This window comes from Octodon degus, unplaced genomic scaffold, assembly GCF_000260255.1.
Source record: "Octodon degus isolate 3935 unplaced genomic scaffold, OctDeg1.0 scaffold00135, whole genome shotgun sequence".
Lineage (NCBI taxonomy): Eukaryota > Metazoa > Chordata > Mammalia > Rodentia > Octodontidae > Octodon > Octodon degus.
In genome coordinates, this window is record NW_004524711.1 from 6,324,006 (window position 1) to 6,335,631 (window position 11,626).

An 11,626-nucleotide genomic window follows, 5' to 3' on the forward strand; every position below is an offset into this window, starting at 1 on the left:
TCTCTCTCTCTCTCTCTCTCTCTCTCTCTCTCTCTCTCTCTCTCTCTCTCTAGATATAGATATTTAGGAGAGCAGGTTCTGTAAAGGAGAAAGGATAGTGAATAGGGATTTACAGTATAATGGTAATATTTTATGTATTTATGATTTAAGAGCCTGAACACATGATAAACATTTTTAAAGCATCTATGGAGGTGCAATATAGGTGTACTTTTCATTTTTCTATGTATGAGAAATATTTACTGACTTTTAAAAAGAAGCAATGAAAAATGGTAGGATATGGCTTAGAAATAAGGAAAAAGCCAGCAGGGCTTTGTTAATGGAAGATTTCCCTAGATCTGAGGGCAGACTTAGAAGGTCACTGCCAGAAGGATATGGAGTCCCCTGGTCTGTTAGGAGCTACTATGAGCAATCCTACAGGTTCTTTTCTTTCTCAAGACTTCATAAATAACCAAAGCAGTTCTGTGAGCAGGAAAGATCTTTTCTTTCCTGGCCAATGAATGAAGAAAGAAAGTTCATGCTAGGAAGGCACCTTCTTCTCGAGATCTGGGTCTGGGTTTTTATTAGGACAGTTGTGAAGGACTGTGGTGTGCACACTTTCATCAGAGCTTTTTATGGAAACAGGAGGAGATTTCCAGGAATCAGGATGCCACCTCTATTCTTCCCTAATTTGGGCATAGCCAGATTTGTCATGATGCCAGTGGGTGTGTTTTTATTATTATGAGATGATAATGAGCCCAGGGTTATCTGGCATGCTAATATGGCTACTGGAGCACAGCGGAAGATCCAAGCTTTAACTTCTGTGGACAAAGGCATAGCTCACAGGACGACAGGCTGCCAGTGATTCTGGGGTTCAGTTGAACGGAATTAGGAAAATGAAAAGAGTCATTTATAAGGTAACCAGGAATTTTGCTCTAGAACAAAATGTGGCATGAAAAGAGATTTGGTTTAAGGGAGAACCAGAAAAATAATCTTTAACTTCCCCTGTCACCAAGTTGACATCTGTGCTGTGAGTGTTTGTGTGGAGTTTTTACCTCATATTTATAGAGTCCTTGTCACGTGGAAGCTCTGCTGCTGACTGTTTCATCCATGCGTCCTTGCTGAGCACGTTCATCCCTCACACAGTAGTCTTACTGGTTATTTCATGAAGAAGCAATGTAATGAAGTGACTGAGGTCATGAACTCTGCAGAATTAGGTCCTGGTTGGTCCCTAGCTAACTGTACAGTTGCAACATCTCACTTAGCCTTGCCTCAGTTTCCTCACTTCTAAAGTTTTTAAAGTGGGAACCATAATGGTACCTCCCTCGCTGCCTTGTGGCACAAATTGTGTCAGTAGCTGCAAAGGCAGAGAGGGCTAGTTGGCACATAATAATTGCTATGTAAACAGTTGCTACTGCTTACTGCTATTTTGAATGAGAAAACAAAACTCTAGAGAGAAACAAAGTAAGTTGCTGTGTTCACAGCTAGTAAATTGTACTTCTTGGCCTCAGAACTAGGATTCAGTAACTCTAGAGTCAAGTACTTACTTTTTATACTATTGTGCCTTCCTGGGAGACAAGAACAATTCATTTTTTAAATTTATTTATTTATTTATTTATTTATTTATTTATTTAATTTTTTTGGTGGAACCAGGGATTGAACTCAGGCCCTTGTGCTTGCCAGGCAAGTACTTATTCTATTGAATTATCTCCTGGCCTGAGACAAGAGCAATTTAGAGACATCAGAAAATAGGAAATATTTAGTTACTGGTGAGAACTAGGGTGAATGAGAGACACAAGAGCAAAGACTTTGCGGGAGAGATCTTTCTGGGTTTCCCCTTAAAGGGTAGAACTGGTTTCCCAACCCCTAAAGAGCTCCCATAACATCAAAACAACCAGGCACGGGGCAGAGAATGACAGTGCTCTTGGAGGCTACCGTTTTGTGTGTTCCCACTTTCCTCCCTTATAACACTCCGCTGAGTTTGTTCAGGCATCTGCCTTCCTTTGTGAAGCCATGGGATGACAGTCCTGTCCACATCCACAAGCTTAGCCTTGATTGATCTAAGCCAATGACCCTGGTGGTGTCCTCACTAGGGGGTGACTTGGGTATGGGCACAACACATAATTCTAGCCAACAGCATGTGAGAGATCTCATGAGGGAGTTTCTGAAGAGGTATGTTAATGTGAAATAGATAGTTTCTCTTTTCCGTTGGACATTTGAGTGCTTGGGTGTTATAGCCCATCACGTCACTATTACAAATACAGTACTGTAAGTGGTATAGCTTATACAAAGTGATGTAGCTTTATTCAAAGTCAGGAAAGACAAAGACCAAGGCTCTGTTAATTCAGTGACTGATAGGGACCTGCTTTATGCATTATAAGTAATAGCTTCTTTGCTAAGTAGGAGTGAGGCAGCTCTTCTAGGCTACTTTTCTAAGAATTCAGCCTTCATGACTGAATGACTTCCCAAAGCCTCACTTCTAACATCATCTCACTGGGGATTATGTTTAGTACATAATGAATTTTGGGGCAACACAAACATTCAAACTATGTCAGTGGGTAGGTAAGTCTGTGGCAGCCGCCTTAGGGCAGTAGGTTAGTTAGCCCCAGGGCAAGGCTATATATACAGTGAGGATGAGTAGATATACAGAAAACAAAACGGTCTTGATGGTGGCACAGAGCTGTGAATCAGTCAATCTTGGAATGGCTCTTCCGTGGACTTCCGTGATGGGAGACAACACACTTTCTAATTGTCTAAGTCAATCAAAATGTATAAAATAGTTTTCTATTTTTTGGCAACCCAAAGTATCCAAACTGGCTCCACTACCAGACCCAGTTCTTGCTATAGGAGAAGAAGAAGACAGTGTCAAGGGGTTGTTTGCTGTTGTGCCCAAAGCAGCCTCAGATCTGTGTATGGTTTTACCCTGAGAGAAGGCAGGGGTTTGTAGCAGCACAGGGTGAAAGCTGACCTTAGCTTCCCATATCTCACTGGAAAACGCATTCTGTGAACTGGGTCATGAGCTGCTGGAGAGGTAGTTTCCCGAGGCCTTTCAACTGAGAAGCTCTTGTAACAACCAAACAAGCAGGAATGGGGGGAAGGGGGAATGATGACAATGCTCTTGGAGCTTCTCCCTACTCAGATTAGATGCATGAAGGTAATAAAAACCACCCAAAAGAAACTGTATAAAGAGGCCTTGGGAAGCGCATCCAAGAGAATGAAAAGGAAGGAGAACAGAAGGAACCAGTGGAAAGAAAATCTTCCAGAGCAAGCGATGGTCCAAAAATAATGAGACCAAAGTTCAAAGAAGTAATTTAAACCAAATAAGGCAGGGAGAGCCTAGCCAGGGAGGGGAGGGCTCACTCTGCAGGGAGCAGGCAAACAGCATGATAGAGCTGGGCAGAGTTCAGCTTAGGACAGCCCCTGGGTCAGAGGGAATCAGGACATGCTGCATAGGGTGGCTGAAGGGGAGGTCTAGATGGGGAGCCTTGTCTCTGCCTCTGCCCCAAGGTGCCTGGGCATGACCTCCACTCTCATTGGCAGGACTACTCAAATTTGTAAAGCTCATCTCATCTAGGTGGGCTTGTTGCAGTTGTAACAGAGAGCCCAGGGGACTAGGCAATGGAAGAAAACTTAGTTGCTCATAGTCTCACTTCTTTTTAGGCCCTATTTCATATTTTATTACAGCAACAAATTTCAGGGCCATCCAATAAGCCAGGGATGATGGATGCTATCTCAGTAACTGCCTGCTCAATTTGTGGACTCAGGCAGGTGGTGATCCTATAGTCCAGGTAATTGCCCCATAGTCTAGAACCAGATATATATCTGGCTCTTTGTGTATTCTGCATGTGGACCTATATGTGTACGTTTACACATTTAAAAGTTTTCTACTTTGTAGTTTCTACATCCCTTATCCCCAAGTTAAAGTCTATACATTCTATTGCAGGGTTTTAAGCTACAATAGTGAAAATGTGTACACTTTGTCAGCATTTGAGCATTTAAAAGGTACAAAAATGAACGTAGAGAAATTAACTTCCTAGGTAAAAGCTATAAAAAGCTCTCCATCCTATGATTCCATCAGTTCTGATCTCTGATATTTATTCTATGGTAAAGGGTATAATTTAGTTGTATATCATGGTCCCTGATTGACTCACTTTGTATTCAAATAAAAAGAAAATATGGCCTTAGATGATCTGAGTTTTCCCTATGATGGCTCTGATATGAGTCCCTGTAGCACTGACAATTGGACAGATACTCTGTCTGTTCATAACATCTCAGTTTTTTCCAGCTGAATCGCAGGCATCTTAAAGGAACTGGAACTCTAAGGTGTTTGGAAGTTTCCATTATGCTGTTCTTTCCAAGATAGTACGCAGAGGTTAAGGCGCCGAACACATCTTATGTTAGAAGGAAAAAAGAAGAGCTCTGAGACAATATGGTTCCTACCAGCCTCCATTAGGGTAGCTGTCTGGTCACAGCCATTGGGGGCAGTGTTGTGCCTTCTTACTCCAGGGTCCTTTCAGCATCTCTTTGGCCCCTCTCTGGAGGATTTGTGGATCCATTATCCACCATTAACAAGCCATAGAGTATGAGAGGGGATGTTATAGTTTTATTGGTTGAGTCACTTCCCTGCTCAGCTCCTAAGTGGTCCCTCAAGTTATGCGGATGATGGTTTGTGTGGAGCTCCTGCAAGAGGCTCAGTCTCCTCTAAGCTGTGGCTGAGAAGAATGCTGTTGATCACCTGCTTGCTATATATGTTCTCAGGTTCACTGCATATAGACATGAAAATTCTCACCAGGTCTTTTCCTGATCTTGGGGCACATCCCACAAGGAAGGAAATGAGAACACGGAAGTCTGAACTTGCTGCATGGTTTCAGCCTCCTTCCCACTGTCTACCTGGGGACACCAAGTAGCTTCTTATTCATTCAGGTCTTCAGGGAGTGTGTGTGTGGAATGGTCTCTCGCTCTCTTTCCACCTGAGGTGGGGCTCGCCCCTCTCTATCTCCTGTAACAGAAAGGTAAATAGGGTGCAAGGAGTGAGAATTGCCTTTCACAGAGAAGTGGACATGGCTTTGGTGTTAACTGACAGAGCAATCACATGAGCATATGTAGGTCCTTGTAATGGGTAGCTCGGTTCAAAAAGGAGGTAATAAAGACAGCCAGGGAGTCTTGACTGCAGAGGAGTGACAGAGCCAAGTTGCCTCTAAGTTTCTTTGCTTTCTGAAATGCTGGGCTTGATGGTTCCTGTTTTCTTTTAATTTAAAATAGCACACATGTATCTTTGGTCACAGGATGGTCCTAAGAAAAACAGTACTATGGATTACTCTTTCACTGCTACCATGTGCAGGACACACAGTGAAGACATTTCTGTGAAAAACCCTTCTATTTTTTAAATTCAGAAAAGTTACAGAAATAAGATAAACCTATTAATGTATCCCATTCACACTTAAGATCTCTACTTTTTCAAATAGGCTCAAATAATGCATATACATGTGATGGTTCAGTTAAAATGAAATGATTTCACTATTTTTCCCTGTCATGGTATCTTCCTTTACTCACTAGTAATAATCTCATACTTATCATTCTTGTCTACTTTTTTTTTTAACTAAGTGAGGCTTCATATATCAGACAGTATGTACTAGGCAAAATACAGCATTGTTCTGTATGTTTAAACATTTTCCCTAAATGGTATCATACCACAGTCATTGTCTTGTTATCAGTTTTCAGTCAATAATATGCTTTTGAGATGTCCTTTGTATGCACATAAATTCAGTCTATTCATTTTAAACTTCTTTCAAGTACTATGTTCAATTTCTGAACACATCATAGGTCTTAATTCTCCACTGGAAAAACTGGATACTTTTCCCAATATTTTCTCCTGGTATTCTTTTTTTTTTTTTTTTTTTTTTGGCGGAACCGGGGATTGAACTCAGGCCCTTGCGCTTGCCAGGGAAGCGCTTCTTCTACTGAGCCATCTCCCTGGCCCTCTGGTATTCTTTTTTAACGATGGGAACTATTGTCCCACTCTCAGACTTTAATTTCAGGCCAAAATTGACTTGGAGTCTCTGTTGCTTTGAAAGCAGCCTAATCTCAGCTGTACACCAACCTGGTGCAAACTAGCCAGGGACATCTGAACCCCACATGTGGCCAGCACAGTCACAAAGTACGTGTCACTGGGTCTCTCTCTGACTCAGCTTTCTTATCTGGAAAATGGAATCATAATTATCTCTGTTAGGAGCATTTATGGGTTCACATTGCAGAGTATATATCCAGGGTCCAGCAGACAGTAAACTTTCTGTTGGTGGAAGATACATACATTAGCTAATGCCTGATAGAGAACTGAAAGCCAGGACACTGCTCTCTGGTCTATTTTCCTTCAGTTGCTCTCTCTTTCTATGTCATCTGTGATGGTGAGGCATCATGTCTAATAACTGACAATCTGTGAAGACATAAGTCTGATATGTACTCTCTGGGCCAGAGGCTACAGGCAGAGGCAGCAGGCTTGAGGGTTAAGTGGTGAACTAACAGCCCTGAATGCTGTCAGGATGCAAGTGCCAGCAACTCCTGTCTTCAGGGTGAGTTTCTGCAGGGCCTGCCCGGCCTGCTATGGCTTAGTGCCTGTGGAAGCACAGCACCCAGCCCTTGTGATAGGACCATTCTGTGCACTGCTCTGACCAATGAGAGCTCTGTTGCTAAGCTAGTCCTGAAGGCAGTGCCTCTCCTGCTATAATCACAGCTAGCAGTGCACTGTTCACAAAAGTCTCTGCTGTTTTTGCTTGGATTGACTTAAAAAAAAAAAACACCTGATCTAGTTTTCTTTTTGTTTCTCTCCTCTTTTACACTTTACCACCTAGACACACACACACACACACACACACACACACACACACTCACACACCCCAGACTGAGAATTATTAACAAAGAAAACTTGGCCAATGGCAGAAAACAATCCTTTAATAAGATCCTTATTCCATGGTAGGCAATGATGCAAAGAATCTGCTCTGTAAAATACTTGGGGAGACTAAAAGTGGGGCCATTGCCACATACTGACTTCCCATTCTGCCCTTTCTTCTTCCAGTAGAAAAAGCCATGGGAGGGAGATAATGCGGGTTCAGACCATCTGCTTTCTGCCTACTATTCCCACATCTCCCAAGGGCCCAGCCCAAAGTCAGTGTGACTATTCACAAACCGTCAGATTAATGGGGCCTCTCTGCCTTTCTCCTCTTTTGGCAGAACATCTGGATTCTGTCTGCTCATCTCCCCTCCTGCACTCTTTGATGAGAGACAGGACAAAAGCAAGGCAAGCACATTCTTGCGAGAGGGGGGCTGTGTGCAGCGGAGGCTCATGACAACTCCAGAGCATGCTGGGAGCAGAGAAAGGGAAGAGAAACAACGGAGCCACCAAGATGATTGGATAAGATGGTGTAGATGAAAGGGAATGTTCAACTGGGGTGGGAAAGTTGGAGGGGTTGGGGAGTTTGAATGCTGAAGGACAGAAGATCAGGATTTTAATGTGACCTTGACCTGTATTTCTTCAGCTTCTGCACTATTAAGAGACCCAGAAGTGTACAGGTGGGAGCAACTGCTTAAGCCGTGGTGTTTTGAGCTGGTTTTGCTGTGGCACAGCACTTCCCACAGCTCTGTAAGTGCTCTACTTGCTTGCACTCCAATATTTAAGCAGTTTTATAAAAACATACAAAAGGAGATCGCTTTTATTCAAAGAAGAATCACAATGGCCTAGGGTAAACTGTGGAAGGAAGGCTAATTTTCTAGAAACTTGACTAAAGCTAGTTTTCAAATTGTTATTACTAAAGGAAAGGGTGAAATAAACAGAAAACTACACTACTTTGCATCGCATGAGTCTTGTCTGGAGATCTGATCCTCCTACATTTCTCCTTAACTTGCCATCTCTGCCTCTATACTTAGACAGCTTTTATAGTGGAGGGGTGATTTGTAGGGCCAGGACAAGCCAAAGCTCTGGCGCAGGGCTACGTGGAATAATTAAAACACCTGGTGAGCTCTGATTTTATGTGTGAAGAGCACAACTTAAGTGTGAAACACAAGCTGCAGTTTTAAAACTGAGTCTAAAACAAGAGTTGAAAAGATAGTAACTCTAATATTTTAAGGTTTTAAATAAAAACAATTCCTTTAGTAACTAGTAGTTCCTGTAATTCAATTTTTAATATTAAAATTCTATAAGTTTTCACCATATTTTCCTTATTTAGATTCAAGCAATCTTAATACTTTAGATTTTTAAAAGAAAAAGGTTATAAGATCCTATTTTTGTAAAGGTGTACATACCTATATACTTTTGAGAGATGACAGAAAATGGTATGTGTTTCTTAGTGATGAAATATTGGAGTGATTTTTACTTTTTTGTACTTTTCCATTTGTTTAATCTTTATATTTATGCATAATTTTTTAAAACAAAGGCTACATATTATTTTCTTTTTCTTCCCCCCCCCTTTTTTTTAGCAGAACCTAGGATTGAACTCAGGCCCTTGTGCTTGCCAGGGAAACACTTATTCCACTGAGCCATCTCCCCAGTCCCATATTGTTTTCTATTGATGTAACTTAATTTTCTTTAAAAGGAAAAAAAATTAAGCAGTTGAGAAGTAAATGAATACAAGGAAGTTTTTCCTGTGGATCTCAGTTTTCATGTGTGATGGTGTGTGTGTGTGTGTGTGTGTGTGTGTGTGTGTGTGTTGTGGTATGAATCTCAGTGTCTCAGTGCATCTTTTCCTAGCAGACTCTTGGTAATATTAAAATTTGAGGGAAAAAAACATCAGGGGTGTGGGTAGGAGTACTGAACAAGAGTAAAAATGGGGATAAGGAAAGTTGGACATGATTTAGCAGAAACATACTGTCATATTATCAGAAAGTTCTAGATCCTTTTCACTTCTGATTAAAACAGTTCCAGCTCTCCCTAGTTTAGGTGAGTGCTGTTAACTTGGCTGGGAAAGCTAGAGAGGAAGGTGGGGAAGGGGGTGGAGAGAATGTGCCAGTCTGCCCAGGAGGCAGGTGGGTGGATTGTCTATCAAGTACCAGCAAGGAGCAAGATCCTTTCTGTATCTGATTGAATGGGGGAGTAAGGGGACAAGACCAGAGGCTTGTAGGAACTTCTCAATAGCTAGAATTTCTCAGAAACACAGAGGAAGTCTCTCAGACAAAGCAGACAGGCTGGCATCCCTGCCAGAGGAGGGAAAGAGTTAGGCAGGCCTTGCCAACATAACAAGGTACAGTGGTGAAATTTCAAAATTCTGGGGGTCTGCCAGCAACAGTTCTCAATACTTGTACCTAGAGAACTAGGCTACTCAATTGCTGGTCCACAATGGGTCATCCCTGGGCTCTGGATCAATTACCCTTAAGTTTACTTCCTGGGGCCAGTTCCTAACTGTGGGGATCTTTGATGATCTGGCCCCTCTGTCTGCATCCTGGTACCCCTTGGGTAGCTATTCTTGTCCTTGTCATCCTATGTTACCTTCTCTCTGCTTTGTTTCTTCCTCCTGTTTTGTCAGAACATTACCTACCTATGAATGAGCATTCTAATCCATTATAAGCAAGTGGTCAGGTACAGAACTGAAATCCAGGTACCACAAAGCCTCTAGGTCATTAGCTATCCCCCAGGCCCCAACTCCTCATAACCTTAAAGAAAACACTCAAACGTAAGTTAACAAAAAACAGAAGAGAAATTGTCCAGTCCTGGGATGGAGGCATAGCAGGAAGTTGTAGCCACACAAAAAGTGTTCCATGCCAAAGAGTCTGACACATAGATCGAGCAGCTATATTATTCATATTATGCTTCTTCTTTTCAAAAAATGTATTTGGTTGTTGCAGGGTGTCACTACCCAGCTTAGATTCCCAGTGATCTGGTTGCTTTCAGCCTCCCCAGCACTGGAATTATAGGTATGTGCCACCATGCCCAGAATCTGGCAGGTTCAGCCTGCCCTGGGAGCAGGGCTGGCATGGCATGTAGTGCTGGGGATTGAACTCTGCACTTGTCTGAACTTGCCTAAGTGGGTGCTTTAGTCTGCTGAGTTAGCACACTGGCCCTTATTCTTCTTAGTATTATAGTTTACATATAAAATGACACCAAGAAGGCTCATGTGTTTAGAAAGTGATTGGGTGGTGGGGATTAACACTATACTCATCCATGTATTTATCCATTGATGAATTCATTAGCTGAGTGTGAAAAAATTACATATGGTTGAAATTATCCCAAAGACAGAGAATGTAAATTCATATCATGCTTGTATCTGTCACGTGTCTTACTGGGCACAGATTCTTGTGGACACAATAGTAGATTAACTTTACTTCATCTCAAAATTAATTTCACACCAGGATAGGAGATTAACAGACATCAGTTTATAAAATCAAGAAGAGGTTATGATCTGGCAGCATCTTCAGGCTGGCGGGGCCTGAAGGATATGGCAACTTCCACACACAGCCCAGAGACAGACCAGCCCATCATGTCTGCTGAGCAAATGTATTATCCACTGTTTTGGTCACAACCTTAGTGATCCACTGTGGTGATTCTTTCTTCATTCCAGGTGAACTTAGTCAAGGCAGCAAGCTCCAAAGGCTGGAGTGAATGTCTTACTGCTACTACCGGGTCTTCCTATCTGATATTACATAAACCCTTGACCTAGGTTCTTAGCTCATCTATTCTGAGTCACCTACCAAGTACCAAGTACAGTACACCAATTCAAATTTATTTGACATGTAGCTATGTACTAACATATACTATGCCCCATAGGAGTAAGAAAAGTAAGAAATAAGAAATTATGTTGTGTACTTTGGGTCAAATAGCTCTGCAAAAGTCAAGTAAATAAATCACAATATCCTCAGCTGAAACAACAATCAACCTGTAAAGCTCAATCAAGGGCCTTTTTACTGAGGACTTCATGGTACATAATGTCCATATCAGTACCACTCAAATTCTCACTGCTTCTTGTTTTGGCCTCACTCCTACATTACCAATGTGGAATGAGGAACTTTGTAAGCTGTAGTACAGGTAAGCCTGCAAGTAAGAGAGAAGAGGAAGCAAAAGAACCTTTCTACTTTTATAATCTCTCTCCTTCTGCCCCCACTACCCTGCAACTGTGTACCCTCAGAAACCATGGTGTATTCTATTTTTTTTTTGTGTGTATGAGAGATAAGCCTGAATCTATCTTGGTCAAGTACTCCAGAGGAAAGCCAAATTTGAAAGGATATTTCCTTTGTCTTGCCAGATGGCTTCAGGATATAATTCTTCCCCAAACCAAGTGTTAGAGTCCAGTGAACTGTGTCAGGGAGGACAAGAAGTAACAAGAAGTACTTAATCCTCTTTTTTTCCCCCTAAGACTCCACTGCATTCAAGCTTGGTGTGAGCATGCCCTGCCAAGGCGGGCTAGATTGTTGAGCTGTAATCAAGATGATGGGTCCCTGGCACAGCAGACCTCTTTAAGGATAAAGATTAGATTTGGGGAAAACCTACCAGGCCTTGGCAATTCATAGGTCTGAGATTCCAGACTGGACACTTTTATTTTCCATACCTCCTAAGTAGCTGGCTAGGCAAGACATGGAATGAGCACCATCCAACCCATCTGGGAACCCACAGTGGAAAATTATGGAGATAATGTTCTGAGACAGTCCTGATTTCTTGAGATCAATGCAT